This window comes from Lacerta agilis, chromosome 7 (genome assembly GCF_009819535.1).
Source record: "Lacerta agilis isolate rLacAgi1 chromosome 7, rLacAgi1.pri, whole genome shotgun sequence".
NCBI lineage: Eukaryota > Metazoa > Chordata > Lepidosauria > Squamata > Lacertidae > Lacerta > Lacerta agilis.
In genome coordinates, this window is record NC_046318.1 from 53,499,169 (window position 1) to 53,515,137 (window position 15,969).

Here is a 15,969-nt window from a genome sequence, read left to right on the forward strand (position 1 = left end):
TACAAAATAACAGAAAGAAAGGTTTACACATATTGTAAGATATGTGAGATCTTAACAACCAATTTATAATATTCGCATTAGGAAGCACCCAAAATCACATATATTATTATAGTGTTGCTTTATTATATAATTGTATTTTATTAAAGATTAAACGTGCTTTTTTTGCATAGGCGAAATGTTCCCTTTTGCATTCATTCTCCACTAGTGAATTCCTTTTAAAAAAGCACTGCCAAACCATGCAAACTATATAAAAGGATTCATTTCAACAGTACTGAATGCACAGCTCCTTGCTGATGCAAACTATGCATCCAAGCTGTGGAGAACCACTAACAATGACTCCGCCAAAGTCCTTGGTGATCAAGCAGAGATATAAGGGTTCAGGCCATCCCTAAGGTATCCTGGACCTAAGTTGTTAAGGGCCTTGTAAATTAATATAATAACTTTTAACCTGACCCAGTAGTGTAAGGTGCAAACCAGTGCAAACTTTTGAGCACCTGAGTTATGTGCTGGAAATACTCTGTCCCCATTGTCTAGCCACAGCTATAATTGTCCAGACTTTCTAAACTATCACAGGAATTTTGTCAACAATAGGCTACTGTCAACTATCAACAATACTAAATCCAAAACATATGTGATCCTTTAACATCCGCTTTGCTGGTTCTGAATTATTCTAGAGAAATATGCTTGTATTAATTTGAGGATAAATTGTAACTTCTCTTGATTTAGTGTGCCTGTGAAGCGGGCACCACTTCTGTGGTTTGCTATGGTCACCCTAGTCACACAAATGTTTTATTTTTCACATTTCTAATTGAAACGACATGGCCTTGAAGCCTAAGCAGCTCCTGCTGTGGTCACATTAGATTCTATCAGCTAAGCAGCATCTGGCCTAACTAATACATCACACTGGCGACAGACTTTCAAAAATAACTACTAGTACTGCAGGGATGTGTTAGTAGAGTTTTTCTTTTGATGTTCTGAACCACCACAGTCCTGTTGCTCTGTAGTCTGTTAAAGACCATTTCCTACTAACCATTAGGAAACTATTTTGCCCACATTCCAAAGAGGCTTGCGTGTAGAATTGGGCTTTGCATAAAGATCTGGCTGTACATGGGTCACTTGGGAGATGGTTTGATGCTGCCAGTTTTGAAAGCATTGGTCACCTGTTCTAGATGTAGCCAGCTATGATAGTGCCAAAAATGAGGCAATTGGCACTATTGGAGCTGGCCTTGCTGTCTGCTTTTTTGAGCCTATGATGCCAATTCAGCAAAGGGAGCCACTTGTGCAGACCTGGCTCTGGACACGGAAATCCAGCAACAGCACTTACTTGTACAATGCATTACTATACATGCAGGACATATTTCAAAAGGTGGTTCACTTGCAGAAGCCTGCTTCCATACACAGAGCACCCTTGCTGGATTTGGGTGCATCTTCTTATTATCACCTAGGTTTATACAATGTAGCAGACTTTAATGAATTTAATCTTTACTTTTTGAAAAGCACAATTTAGAGCTCAGTTGCTTCAGAGTGGAGCTGTCAAGGTAACTTTGTCTGATCAATTGGTCTGAGTGGTGTAGCATAGCAAATAAGAGTACCGTCTGTAAGCTGAGAAGTCTGTCTCAGAGTTTGCAAACATGGAAATTATTTGGCAGGCTAATGCTCCAAGTTAAAATCAGATGCCATGAGGGAAGAGGAGGGACTGAGAGATTTTTTAAAATCAGTATTAGGTGAAAAAAAAATCATTTAAAAGTTTTCCTAATATTTCAGGTAACATTAGCTCTGTCTTTTGCATTTCTGCATCTCAGGTTATAGTTCTCTGCATTATACAAAACCATGAAGCTTTGCAACAGTCTTAGCATGCATTACTATTTATGAGTTACAAATGGGTCCTGCAACAAAATGTTACAGTAAGGAGTACTCCTGCTCAGGTTTCCATTTACTCCATTCCACCCATTTCTGTTTTTCCTGCCAACAGTCAGACAACATTTGATACCCACTGGACATGCTCATTGACTTGTTTTGCAATCCCCACCTCCTTTAGGTTTCCCCCCTAAATTGTTTTTGTACTTCTGCAAACCTTGGGCCTGTGCCAAGCCTACTGATATCTTCCTAATTGTGTAGGCATTGTGTGGTTTTGCCTACATAAGGGCTGGCACTCAGAGAACTGAGTTTGCTATTAAAATATTTCATGATTTAATCAAGTGTCTTTTCAACCTGCAGGTCACATTACATTCCCAACCTAGAATGATCCACTTTGGTTGTTGGAACTGGGGCTGCATACACACCATACATTTGAAGTGTATGGCTCCCCCCTACCCCATAATAAACCCCTGTCAGGAACCTCCCAGAGGTTTCTAGATGTGGGGCAGTTGCAAGAGCTGTGTAATCCTACAGGAGGCAACTAGCCTCATTCCTGTTTCCCACTTAACAGGGCCTTAGCAGCACAGCTGCTTCTTTTGGCCTAGCACATCTAGAAACACCCAAATCCCCACATCTGGGGCAGCAGGGGTGCAGTCCCGGACAGCTCAGGGACCAGCTAAAAAGCAGATGTTGCATATAGCTTACCCACCTTTGCTCTAAGTGGCTTTAGCCAGCCTTCTGTTAGCAAGACATCAAGCACCTCAAAACATATCACTGCAGTTACTACTACTGCTGCTGTTTTTAGGATATCCCAGTACAGTATAGATAACCTCAGTGGTTTTTTTTCCTGGGGGTCCTCAAGGGTACGCAGTACTGGCACCTTTTTCTCCTAGAAGAAAAGCACTGGATAACCTTGACCATAAGATTATAAGTCTGGATTTAGAATGTGCAAGGCTGGAGTTGCACCCAGTCATTACTGATGGAGACTGAACACTTCCATGCCAACACTGGGGCAGTTTTCAGAATTTAGCAGCATGAATTCACATTTTGATGCCTAAATTTCTCCTGTGAACAGAATCAGGGATCTCAGCATATAGGGATTCAAATAGCCCTGGGAATCATCCCCCCCCCCCCGCCAACACTTTCTGTTCTTTCTGTTCTTTGCAATTTAATCAAGAGAAATGGCTGGCTTTTATCCATTGGCAGGACAGGCAAGGGCCAAAAATTCAATTAGGAAATTACAAAGGGAATGGCTGAATCATGTGCAACACTTATCTAGAGTGTAGCTATAGGCTGCTCCACAGTGATGGCTTCCCTCCCTTCTGTTTCAGCTCCATAGTACAAAAATGACAGAAGAGCACGCTGGGGAAAGGTAGGGACATCCTCACCCACCCCATCCAGTGGGTCGTTCATCTGATTGGATAGGGTCAGCATGGGCTGAAGCCCCCTTCTCATTAGGATTATTGCTTCAGAAACCCTGAAGCAGCAGCTGTGGGCCTGACAATAAAAACTGTTGGGCAAACCCTCCTTTTAGGGTTGTCACATTTTCTTCTAGCAAGACTCCTGCCCCTGGCTTTTCAACCACAGGTGACTCCCAAACTGCAGAAGTGGACAGGGAAGCAAGATATAGGAAAGAAGATAAGGGAACAGTTTGGTAGCAGGCTAACAGCTGGGATCACATAAAAGGATGATATACTCAAGGAGCTGTTCCCCTCCCACAAGCTTACCCAGCAGTGGCAGAAACAGCATTGTTTTTATTTATTTCTCTTTTTTTAACATTCTAACTTTTAAAAATGGTCCGGCATTAATATGAGAAGTGCTGAATTGGGTGGTTGCAACTACCTAGGACCAGGTTACCTGAAAGACTGCCTTCTCTTGTATAAACCTGTAATATCACTTAGATCATCTGGGGAAAGTCTACCCATGGTACCTCATCCTGCAGAATATTGCAAGGCAGTGACCTCCCCCCCCCCCCGCTATCGCCTCTGTACAGTGGCACGACCTTCCCTCTGCCATAAGTGAAGCAGCAACCATCAGTTGCTTCAGACATCTTGTAAAGACATGCCTTTTTGCCCAGGGTTTCCCTGTCCCATAAGGCAGAACCTGTTTTTATTTGTTTTAATTCTCTGAATTTCCTGTTTTTGTATGCCTTTATACTATTGTTTCTTTTCCTTTAATTGTACACCACTTAGAGTTCTTAAAATATCAAGCAGTTTTATACAGTAGATGCTTTTAAATATATTTTTTATTTTTTAAAAATGGCCATCTTTATTTCACTACAATGCCTCTAAATCCAAATATTGCACCCTGCAACGCTAGGAGAAAGAAAGATAGTGGCTACGTCTGCCCTGCTTAGCGTTTCTCCTACTGGGCCACAACAGTAGAAAGTTATTTAAAAAAACAAAAACCTCTCTCTCTCTCACACACACACAAGATGCCAGCATCAGTTCCTGTGGACCCTTCCTGGACAATTGGCCCTGGCATTTGCACCCCCAAGCCTCATTATTCCTCAGCTGTCAATTTTAATTCAGAGTGGCACAACCCACTATTAATTTTTTGCCATTCCTAGTATTCCAACTTCCACATGTCTAACATGATCATCTTGCTAAGATAGATGCATATTTACACACACACACACACACACACACACACACACACACACACTTAAATTAAAATTCCCATGTATTTTGCTACCAAATGGATACCATGCATTATATTGCCTCAGAAAACTTTTGTTGGTTGTTCTTGTTTTAAACTCAGTGTTCAAATGCAGGAAACGTATCGAACTGTTGGAGGAACATTCATATTTCACTGGCACAGTATGATCTCATTTATCCAGATGTCCTCTATGACATCTAACCCTGACTGGAGTAAATAAATTATGGAATTCAGTTGCCACAGTAATTCTGGAATTAAGCTCTGACACTACCACAAAGTACCAGCAGATCCTAGTCGTGTGCATTTGAAAACTGTCATCAGATTTATAGTGCAAGCCAATGCATGTTTCCTGGGAGGGATGCATTTCCACTGTGTTCTGTAGGGCTCATAACAGAAGTGGGAAAGTTAGGAGAGCCTGCCTATGCCCTTCTTTCTGCAACTGCTGCACAACAGCCCTGAAGAGTTGGCCAGTTGCATCTTAACTATCCAATAATTGCTGCCACCCCCACTCCCATTCAAAATCACAGCCCCTAGATAGGAAGGGAACCTGGGCTGCTCAAGGAAATACTAGAGCCCAAGACCCTGAGACAACACACTTGCAGTTCCCTGCCAGATCCATCTCTGTTTATGGGGAATGAAGCTGGCACCCAGCTCTCTGACTCCCCCAGAGATCAGAGCAAGCTGCTGTTCTTTGACAACCGCAGTCCTATACTCCTGTAGCATGAGCCAAGCAAACCTGGGCACATGGTAGATGCAACCCACCATACCCCTTAGCATATTAATACATGCAAATGTGTTCATAAGCCTTGGAGATAAAATGGTAAATTAGTCTTGCAAAACTGTCTGGTGACCCTGGTAAAATAATTAAGGAGGTTATGGCTACTCTTTCTCAACTAACTGAGGTCAATAACTGAGGTCAACACAGCTCTCAGCCCAGGATTTCACTATTATTATTTTTGCCTCTGATCATGCATTTCTTACATTAATTGAGATTATTAATCATCACTTTCAATATACTGTATACTCTTATCAACACTCCTTTTATGCAAGCGGTTTCCTAAATGTTCACTCATCCATACTTAATGAAGGAGAGCAGTGGTAAGACGGATGCGGTATGAACACAGGATATGGCTGTTGAATTGCCAGGGATTGTGCTAGGATTCTAATTAAATGAATTAAACCTTCATAGTTAAAGGGAATTGTCAAAGAAATTATAAAATGTCAATCCCTGTAGGCCCTACATAGAGGCTTATGTTTGTACCCAGGCAGCATACAGATGCAATACACCTTGCCCAGCATTTGAAGTGAGTTTCAAAACGTATCTATATTATTTAAAAGTAAACAAGTTTCAAAAATTATTCCCTAATGTTGCTTCCCATACATGCATTTTATTTGAAACTAGCATGAATTTAATTTCCACAGCATTTAAAAGTGCATTACAGTGCTTACCCTATCCATTCCCACAACTTTAGAGATCACCATAAGATTGCCCACATATATGGCTCAGTTGCACATTGGATGTGTACTAATGTTTTTTGTTGTTGTTTCCACATCAGATTCTTCTTGTTGAAAGATGCACAGTCTGTCCCCACAACCCAATTTCCTTGTTCAAGGACAAATTAGAAGAAACCAGCAAAGCACCTGTGGCCTAATATTGCTGTTTCGCTGATAGGAAACTAAGGCTGAAACTGGTTGTTGTTTTTAAAATTACTTTTTAAAAGACTTTTGTATTTTCCATGTACGTGCAAGGATATCCCACTTTGTCTTTGTGGAGAGGCTCTGCAGCAACATGAATTTACAGTAGTAAGCAGTGACACTGGGAGTCTTTGGGACCACAAGAAGAGCTTTGTTGGATCAGACCAATGTTCCTAATCATCCAGGATCTGGTTTTGCACAATGACATTCAAATGCCTCTGGGATGCTCACAAGCAGAATATTAAGGCAGGCATAGGCAAACTCGGACCTCCAGATGTTTCGGGACTACAACTCCCATCATCCCTAGCTAACAGGACCAGTGGTCCTGTTACAAAAAGAGAAAAAAATAAAATTGAGAAACATTCACTTTAAATAATCCAAAAATTAAAATACTAAAATAAATTAAAATTACCTCCACTTTTTAAGCACCAGGGCAGACTTGTCTAAGCAAGAATGGCATAAGCTGCCAAAAAAATTAATAACTGAAAGGTGAGCAGCATTTTCTGTGTTTTTATTTGAAAAAACAGACCCCATCTTTATAACTATTTGTTCATAATTTTTATTTAAATACAGTACAAATACAGTACAGTACAGTACAGTATAAATAAAAAAGTCCTCAAGAGAATGTTTCCTTTTAACAGTCAGTTTTCCTGGAACGGGGAGGCTGTGATAAGGTGCAAACAGGTGATATACCTGTTGAATTTCTGCCTGCGCCGCCCAGACACCCATTAAAAGGCACTGGACCTCTCTCTCCCGGTGCTGGTTTTTGCAGAAGGAAGTCGAGCAGGGGCCTGCAGGGGTCATAACCGCCCACCAGGTGGCGAGACGTCCCGCCAGTTCCGCGTCACATGCACCCAAACGCTGAAACTCGTCCTCGGATGACCCGGCCAAGCTCTTGCATCCATTCTGAGCGTCTCGCAGCGGGAGAAGCTGCATGGCGCCTCCGCTTGTTGTTGCAGCCGCAGCAGAAGTTGCAGCCGCCGTCCTCGGACCCGGTGCAGGCTTAAGGTAGGTTGGCGTTTCGGGACAGGGCTTGCCGGGCCCTTCCTTGCACGGCGCACCGCCAGGAGCGGAGCGGAAAGGCGCTGGCAGGGGTGGCGGCGGCGGCGGCGGCACGAGATTCAACCCCAAAGGGTGGAGGACGAAAGCTCCGTCGTGCGAGTGCGGGGAGTCAGGGAGCTGGGCTTGGGTGGGGCTCCCCATCCGGGCTGCCCACCGGGGAGGCTTCCCGCTTGGAAGTCTGGGTGCGGGTCTCTCTCCGCCTGCTGCTCGATGGTCCCCCTGCTGACACGTCAGTAAGGAAACGAGCCAGGGCAGCCAGGGAGCGTTCAGAAAGGAGACGGAGGGAGGGTTTGTTATCTCTCGGCGGGTAAGCGCGATGCTGGGCTGGGCAAGAGGAGGTACGACCTGGAGGGAGGGAGGGAGCCGTTAAACGTAGAGCTCTGCATGTTGCAAACGGGTCCATTGAGCAAGAAGGCACTCGTTGCTGGCTGGAGAATCAAGTGGCCCCGGAGGTTTGGCGTTGCAGTCCTGCGCGCGCTTTTGTGGGAGGGAGTCTCCTTGAACTCAGCTGAGTTTCCTTCTGTTTGGACTTGCCCAGGATCGTGGTGCTGTTAGTGTCAAAGCCACCGGTATCGGAGGTTGCTTTAAATCCGAAACCATGTTTGCTTCTCTGCTGTACTGTACTGAGGTGTTGAGCGAACGTCTTTTTTCTCTTCCCTAAACAATCCATCTCTACTAAGGTAAGATCACAGGGCTTAATTTGAGCCCTGGGGATTGTCAGGGTTGAGGCCTGTGGCATGTGGTTTCTACTCTGTATCTGGAAGTTTTTAATGTTTGATATTAAATTATTATTAGTAGAAGTAGTAGTAGTACTCCAGAGGAGGGTGAATTTGGAGTAAACGCTGAGTTCCTTTATTCTACCCACAGAATGACTCTGAATAGACTCCTTTACTTTCAGATGTCCCACAAGCACTCATTATATACTAAGTAATGACTGAGATGGTGATTATCCTCTTTTTCTCTTAACTGGTGATCTTGGATTATTTTGTGTATTATCATCAGCACCATTACTGTCCTCTTTTTTGCTCTTAATTTTCTATTACTTTGTTGTTATTGTTATTATTGCTATCATCGTCTGTTTTGTAATGTAATGTGGGAATTTATGCGGAAGAACTTGGTCACAAGGCATGAACAATATAGGAAAGTGATCTGAAAAGCGTGTTGTAAACACTTTTTCATACTTCTGCTCTCAGTTACCGGTAGTTGCGTAGAGGTAAATGATTGCTCAAGTAAACTCTTTAGGGCAGACTTTCTGTGCAGGCTCTGTTTTTTTCTTGTCTGTTTTATGAAATTGATGTACAGGATGAGGAAAGAGGAGATAATCCTAGAGGAAGCCTACTTTCCACTTGAGTGTAAATATAAGATTACACTGCTGAACTTTAATCTCAAATTTCCTGGCTGTTTGGTTCAGTTAGTGGCCTCTTCTCAGCTTGCGTCTGTTGAGGGACTGAGAGGTTTTACAAAGCCTTGGTCTCTCTCTCTCTCAAATCCATTGTGTAGTCAACCATGCAGAAGCTTCTTATGTTTCTGTTTGTCTCTTATTAAAAATTCTAAGTAGCAACTGGATTTTCTGAAAAATAAGTGGTGGTGGTGATGTGTAAAACAAAGTATGCCCACAATGATTAAGAAACAAGTTTCTTTCAAAATTATTTAAAGAAATTGTAATGCAGAATGTATAGGACCCTCCACCCTGATCACAGCCTAATCACCTCTGCTTTGACTCTCAGTTATGTATGTGTGTTACTGTGTGTCTGGTCTTTTCTAGAGGGATTTAAATCACACATTTCCTACTTATCATTACCTGTAATGGGGTCTGTTTGACATAAACCTGAGCCCCTTGCTGTATTTATTGCAAAATACATAATTGTTTGTTGAGCTACATTTGAGTTAATGTAAATTTTAATGGTTCAGAGTGCAATCTACCAGCATCTCTTTCTGTGCATATCATGAAAGGGCATAAGAGGAACCGCAAAAATGTCATTTAATAGTTACTAGGATGTTTGTTTAATACTGCCCTTTCCGGGATGACTAGTGATACTAAAGACAATAAACTCAAAATCATAAATTACCAGATTGACACAGATCAGTTTCATAAATATGAATAATCCCAATTTCTCCAAATTTGGGGAAGAGTTATTGCTCAGTGGTAGAGCATGTGTGCTGCATTCAGAAGGTCTCTCGTTCATTCCCTGTCATCTCCAAGTAGGGCTGAATGAGACCACCATGGTCTGAAATCCTGGAGAGCCACTGCCAATCAGTGTATACTAAGCTAGATGGGTCATAGGGGAGCTTCCTATGTTCCTATTCTGCTTGCAGATCAAAAACATTTACCCACTTAACAGCTTCTACAGAGCTGAATATAAAAGAGCTGCTTGATTGCTAACACTCTGAACATTTGTCACTTCCCCTCCCCTTTTAACTAACACAACTAGATCTGAAAAAAACTTTTTTCAGCTCAAAAGGGAATGAGTAAAATAGTCCTATAAAAGGCAAAGGGAAGAGAGATTCTGTCAGCAGTCATATTTCTTTATAAGAAAGAAATGGAAAAGATTGGGTCTTAAAGCTTGTGTTGCCAGATCTGATGATGTGTCCATACACATGTCTGTAAACCTGCATCTTCTTACACATGTTCACGGAAGTATTCCTTTGGGGTTGTTTAGTGGACACGAAAGATGCCATTGCAGTGGACATGACTACTGTATACCAATGTCATTTTGCATGTTTGGGGCATATCACTAAGACCCAATAGATGCTAATATTGTCATGGCTTGGGAGAATTACCCCAATTTGTTGTTATTAATACTGCATATTCATCCGCAGAAAATGGCTAAAAGTAAGTAAAAATGGCTATGGAACAGAAAAGGTGGTTAGTTCAATGCAAGGCAAAACACAAGCCTTCCCAACCCACTTTGCCCAGCCCTAAGTTTGCCCAGCCCTAAGTTAAAAAACTCAATACAGTTGACTGGATTTACACTGTGACTTGTTGGGGTACAGATGTGACTGGATGTGGGGTTTAAAGAGGTGTTTAGTTGTCAGTTGGTGTAGTGGACAGCTCCCTGCACCTGCATGTTGTGAACTGCCCTGATATCTGTGGATGAACAGCAGTATACTACTGCTACTGCTACTACCCAGATTTCTTTTTCTTTAATCTGGGTTTCAAGCATTCCTGTCCCTGATTAGGCTCAGGCTTATTGTGGATGCATCCCGTTCCACCCTGGGTTTGTAGGAACCCTATATCAAAAGCTAAAAACACAGCAGTGAACTTCCTTTTAGAAATAGACTGGCACGTGCTTTCTCACATGTCCTACATGGTCCAGACAGGAAAATAGCAAACATGGTTAAGAGGCAAGGGAACGGGGAAGAAAGGCAAGGGGTCTAGCCAACGTGAAAAGGTCTTGCTTCCACAGTGGTTCCACGGGGTCAGAGTGTATTGAAGAATAATAATCCTGGAAGATTCCATAAAAGTTATAAAGATTGGGTGTGCAGGAGGGATCTGTTTATAGGAAAATGCTTATCGAATTAGCATTAACTCAAGTACACAAGGTGATCGCATTATCATCACGGGGCTGGACAGAAAGCATGTTGCATTACAAAAGGCAGGGTTTGTTTTATATAATACAGTAATAATAATAATAATAATATAATTTAATAGGACAACAGAAGATAGGTGTAGCCAGCAGTCACTGGTCATGACATTTAAATTTTCATGCCACAGACTTGCAACAGCCATGAGGGTCATCTTTCCTCTTAAGCATGGTATGATTAGCTAAACTGTGTCTGTTGCAGGAATTTAGCTTTTATTTCCCAGGTAATGCAATTGAGGCTGCTTCATTTAATGGGGGAAGAGTATGATTGCTAGATGAAATCTGCTACTTGCAAGGGATAATTAATGGGCAAATTAGAGGCATTACCTGCACAATCTATGGCATGGTTCTGGGTGTGGGGGAATAATTAGGCATATGTATACAAGATCTTTTACAGTATTTTTTTTTTGGGGGGGGTAATACTCCTTAACTACTGTGAAGATTTATGGCAGGAACTGCTAATACTTCTCTTAGCTTAGGCTTTCTCCTATTTCTTTGCAACAGGACCACCCTTGTTCAGAGCAAGCCGAATTACACATACAATCTTGAGGCACATGAAGAGTTCCAGTTGGTAACTGGCTTATTGAGTCAGCATGTAAGTCAGCGGTGGGAAACCTTTGAGCTGCCAGATGTTGGTGGACCGCAGCTCCCATCAGCCTTTCAGACATGCTGGCTGGGAATGATGGGAACTGGGAGTTTGCCAATATTTCCCCACGGCTGATGTAAGTGTTCAGGATTATGTACCCCAAGCCCTCTGAATCAGTGTAACATAAAAAAAAAAATCTAGAGTTGGAAGGCATCTCAGAGGTTGTATAGTCCAACCTCATGCAATTGCAAAAAATCCACTGGTACAGTATAATAATAATAATAATAATAATAATAATAATAATTTATTTTTGTACCCTGCCCATCTGGCTGGGCAGCTTCCAACAAATACTAAAATGCATTAAAATATCACAGATTAAAAACGTCCCGAAACAGGGCTGCCTTCAGGTATTTTCTAAATGTCAGGTAGTTGTTTATCTCTTTGACCTCTGATGGGAGGGTGTTCCACAGGGCGGGCACCACTACCGAGAAGGCCCTCTGCCTGGTTCCCTGTATCAGTATCCATGCTGAAATAGCCATTCAACCTATTTGGGTATTTCAGAGGTGATGCAATGGCCTTGAACTTTGATATGTTGTTACCATGTTTTCCTTCACTCCCCTGCTATTTCCACATTGCTGTTTGTCTCATGCAAGTACAGTAGTTTTCTCTTGAAGACTACTTCCAAATTTATTTGTCTAGTATTTGTCATCTCTCTCTCCCTCTTCCTTTCTTACACCCCTCCCACTGCCCCAAATACTCAGGCAGTCCAGCCTTTGCATAGAGGGGTTGTTGTTGTTGTTGTTCAGTCGTTCAGTCGTGTCCCACTCTTCGTGACCCCATGGACCAGAGCACGGCAGGCACGCCTATCCTTCACTGCCTCTCGCAGTTTGGCCAAACTCATGCTAGTAGCTTCGAGAACACTGTCCAACCATCTCATCCTCTGTCATCCCCTTCTCCTTGTGCCCTCCATCTTTCCTAACATCAGGGTCTTTTCCAATGGCTTAAGGTATGCATATAACTCTGTCTAAGTAAGACTGGACTGTGCAAGGAGAGCAAACTTATCCCCATTAGATTATTGTTTACCTCTGTAAATTATCTCTAGGCAGTTCTTGGAGAATGAGGTAATCTTTCTGCTCTCTAGGAGTAAATATTTACCTCTTTGTAACATCCTCTGAAGGAAAGAGTGATTTACTGGGAAGTGTTACATATTTTTCTTTTACTAAGAAAACTATACAGTAGGTGGAGGTGTTAGGATAGATTCTGACCGGAGGGAAGTCTGAAAGCTCTGGTTTCCCACCATCTTCCTCAACTTGTTGTAATTATGTCGGATCAGAAATATAACATTTTTCTTTTTTCTAAAAAAAATTATGACATTTCTAGGAAAAGAAACAGAGCTGAAAACACAGAGGTGTCAGAAATTGAAAAAGAGGTATATAAAAATTCCTGCAGTGTCAGGGGAAATTGTCAACTTACTCTGTTGCATGCAGTCAGGGAGACACTTCTGCTTTGGCTGGCACCCAGATACCCAGGCAAAGAGTTTTCCTTCCCCATGTGGCTGAACCGCACAATTTAAGCGGCATGCCCCAGGCTCCTTTAAATCAAATAGAGGATTGTAAGATAAAAAGGCTGCATGTGAATGCACATGATGGAAATGGCATCTTCTGCAATTCAGGAACCAGTGTGGTGTAGTGGTTAAGAGCAGGCGTAGGCAACCTAAGGCCCAGGGGCTGGATGCGGCCCAATTGCCTTCTCAATCCGGCCCGTGGACGGTCCGCGAATCAGCATGTTTTTACATGAGTATAATGCGTCCTTTTATTTAAAATGCATCTCTGGATTGTTTGTGGGGCATAGGAATTTGTTCATTTTTTCCCTTCAAAATATAGTCCGGCCCACCACATGGTCTGAGAGACGGTGGATTGGCCCATGGCTGGAAAAGGTTTCTGACCCCTGGTTAAGAGTATTGAACTAGCACTTCAGAGACCAGGGTTCAAAGCTCCACTCAGCCATGAAACTCCCTGAGTGACTTTGGGCCTGTCACTGCCTCTCAGCCTAACCTACCTGACAGGGTTGTTGTGTGGAGTAAATGAGAAGGAGAACCTTGAACTCTGCGGAGGAAAAGGTGGGATGTAAATGCTAATAAATAAATAAATGTTGTAAGGGATGTGGTTTCCATGGCAACCCCCTCCCCTTTTTGGCTTTGTAACTGCTATATTTAATTGTAAGATCAGTCTAGCCCTGAAACCCTGCAGATTTTCTTTCAAGAACTGTACATACAACCAGTTACAGGTGGGTAGCCGTGTTGGTCTGGCATAGTCGAAACAAAATAGAAAATTCTTTCCAGTAGCACCTTAGAGACCAACTGAGTTTGTTCTTGGTATGAGCTGTCGTGTGCATGCAGAACTTGAAAAAGAGGTATATAAAAATTCCTGCAGTGCCAGGGGAAATTGTCAACTTGCTCTGTTGCATGCAGTCAGTATCTGAAGAAGTGTGCATGCACACGGAAGCTCATACCAAGAACAAACTCAGTTGGTCTCTAAGGTGCTACTGGAAAGAATTTTCTATTTTGTACATACAACATGAGTGAGACTTGTTGCCTGAGGAGAAATGGGGTATGGCAACATTACTGTATGACGCTGCCTTTCAAAAGACTCTCACCTTAATCACTGCTCTGCTTTTGGTTCAGGTTTTGTCTTCAGTTACATGAAATGGTTCAAGTGTACAAAATTTAAAAGAAAACTGAGCTAATCATCACAATCTACTATGATAGATTAAAGAAATATAAAAAAGACATTAAAAAAACCATTACTGTTGTCTTTTTATATTTCTTTAAATTCATTTAAAATATTTGTTATATGATCCTGAGATGGAACAAGTGGTGCATAAAACTTCAGTCTCCAAGTGATCATTGAGGGGGAAAGACCTGCTGTGCTTCAATGAAAGTGGTGTTACAGAAGAATACAGGCTACTTGGTTCATGTTAATGGTACCTAGTAATTCTAGGCAGAGGATCCTGTTTTTCAATTCAGTGATTTCAGATGGCTATTTCTATCCAGCACGGTATTATCTCCTGCAGTATTTCGGTGAAGACTTTAGTCTTCACACATCGCAAAAGCAGGTGTTAAGCTGAGAACATAATGCTCAGTTAACATGTAATGCTAAGTCAAACTGAGGCTCCGCACAAATGAGCAAATATTTGGTGGACTCACAGAGCCCCGTCCTACTGCTGCTATGCCTGGGTGCTGTTGGGTTTGTTTGTTTTTTTGGTGGGGGCAGGCTGTTGCTGCCCCCCCCCCCAGTATCTATAGTTTAGATCTGGTTGTGATTTATGTGGAAATTGCTTAGTTTGGCTGTATATTTTTAAAATGTTACATTTATTGTTTATGACTACTTTTGTTATGTTGCATTCTGCATGTTGTAAGTCCCCTTGAGCATGATTTGTTGTGGAAAGACGGCATACAAATAAAACTATGTATGTATATACCCAGGGCTAAGCGATTGTTTGACTTAGCATTACATCCAAACCTAGGATTGTGGCTTGTCTCCCTGAGATGAACCACAAGGAGTAAAGGCTCTGGAGTGTGTGTAGTGACACAAACCATGAACCAGGTTTTGGATGTAACAGTAAACTAAATCACGGTCATTCACACTAAGTCATGGTTTGGCAGGTTGCATGTGAACCGGGTCACTATATTGGGCTGGGAGCAGTGGGTGCTATTCATGAACCCTGTCTAATCCTTCAGCTTTGTGATTTTACTATAACATTGCACTGAACTGATTTGTAGAGGAAGGCAATGAAAATATTTGGTGTTTGAGGTATAATCTCTGTGTCCTCTTCACTGTCTTCAAGTTTTGGCATGTTAGCTGCTTGCTCTTGCTTACTGTTTACTGTGCAATAAGCAAAGCAGGCGGGCCTTTGTATGAAACTGCTCTGAGAGGCAAGCATTTCTTATTGTCCTAGCAATTCATCCTCTGAATGAAATCTGCTATGGCTTTAAGTGGATCTGGTTCTGAATTAGGGTTGCTTTAGTCCTGGACTGCGCAAGAAGTGCGACTGCGCAAGAAGTGCGACTTGCTTTAGTGCGACTGCGCAAGAAGCAACTGTTCATGAAAGGAAAATATAATTCCAGCCCTTACAATTGACTGAGTGGGGTGTGCAGCTGCCTCAAACCAGGAAGCCTGCTTCCTCCACACCCTTAAATATGTCAGTTTAACACTTGGGATTTTAAGGCATTCTTTTTATGACCTATGATTTTGACTGCACACCTTAGCATTTTTAAACACCAGGGGTCTGTAGTGGCTGCTTGGGGAATAGAAGGACCCTGATGGGCACAGCTGTTCTTACTTCCTGCCTTACAAGTCAATGGAATGGCATCCTGTGTTACCCCTGGACACTGTTCTCTCGTCCTGCAGTAAATATCAAGTATTGTATTACAATACAGGCCCTTGCTTTTTGGCTGAAACTCTGGGGCAATGGTTAATGAAGCCCCATCCACAAATGGCTCCATCCAGAGCCCATATAGACCCGGAA

At 42.4% G+C, this 15,969-nt stretch overlaps 1 protein-coding gene across 3 annotated transcripts in view; it reads left to right on the plus strand.

Annotated features, from left to right (window-relative positions):
- The first annotated feature begins 7,064 nt into the window (after positions 1-7,064).
- The window catches only part of LOC117050039 (serine/threonine-protein kinase Sgk3), a 51,203-nt gene continuing 42,298 nt past the window's right edge, over positions 7,065-15,969 (plus strand). For 2 of the 3 annotated variants that reach the window (XM_033155333.1, XM_033155335.1), the window contains exon 1: positions 7,065-7,218. The gene's annotated coding sequence lies outside the window, so the exon portion shown is untranslated. The remainder of the gene's footprint in view (positions 7,219-15,969) is intronic. The other variant, XM_033155336.1, reaches the window with a different exon arrangement.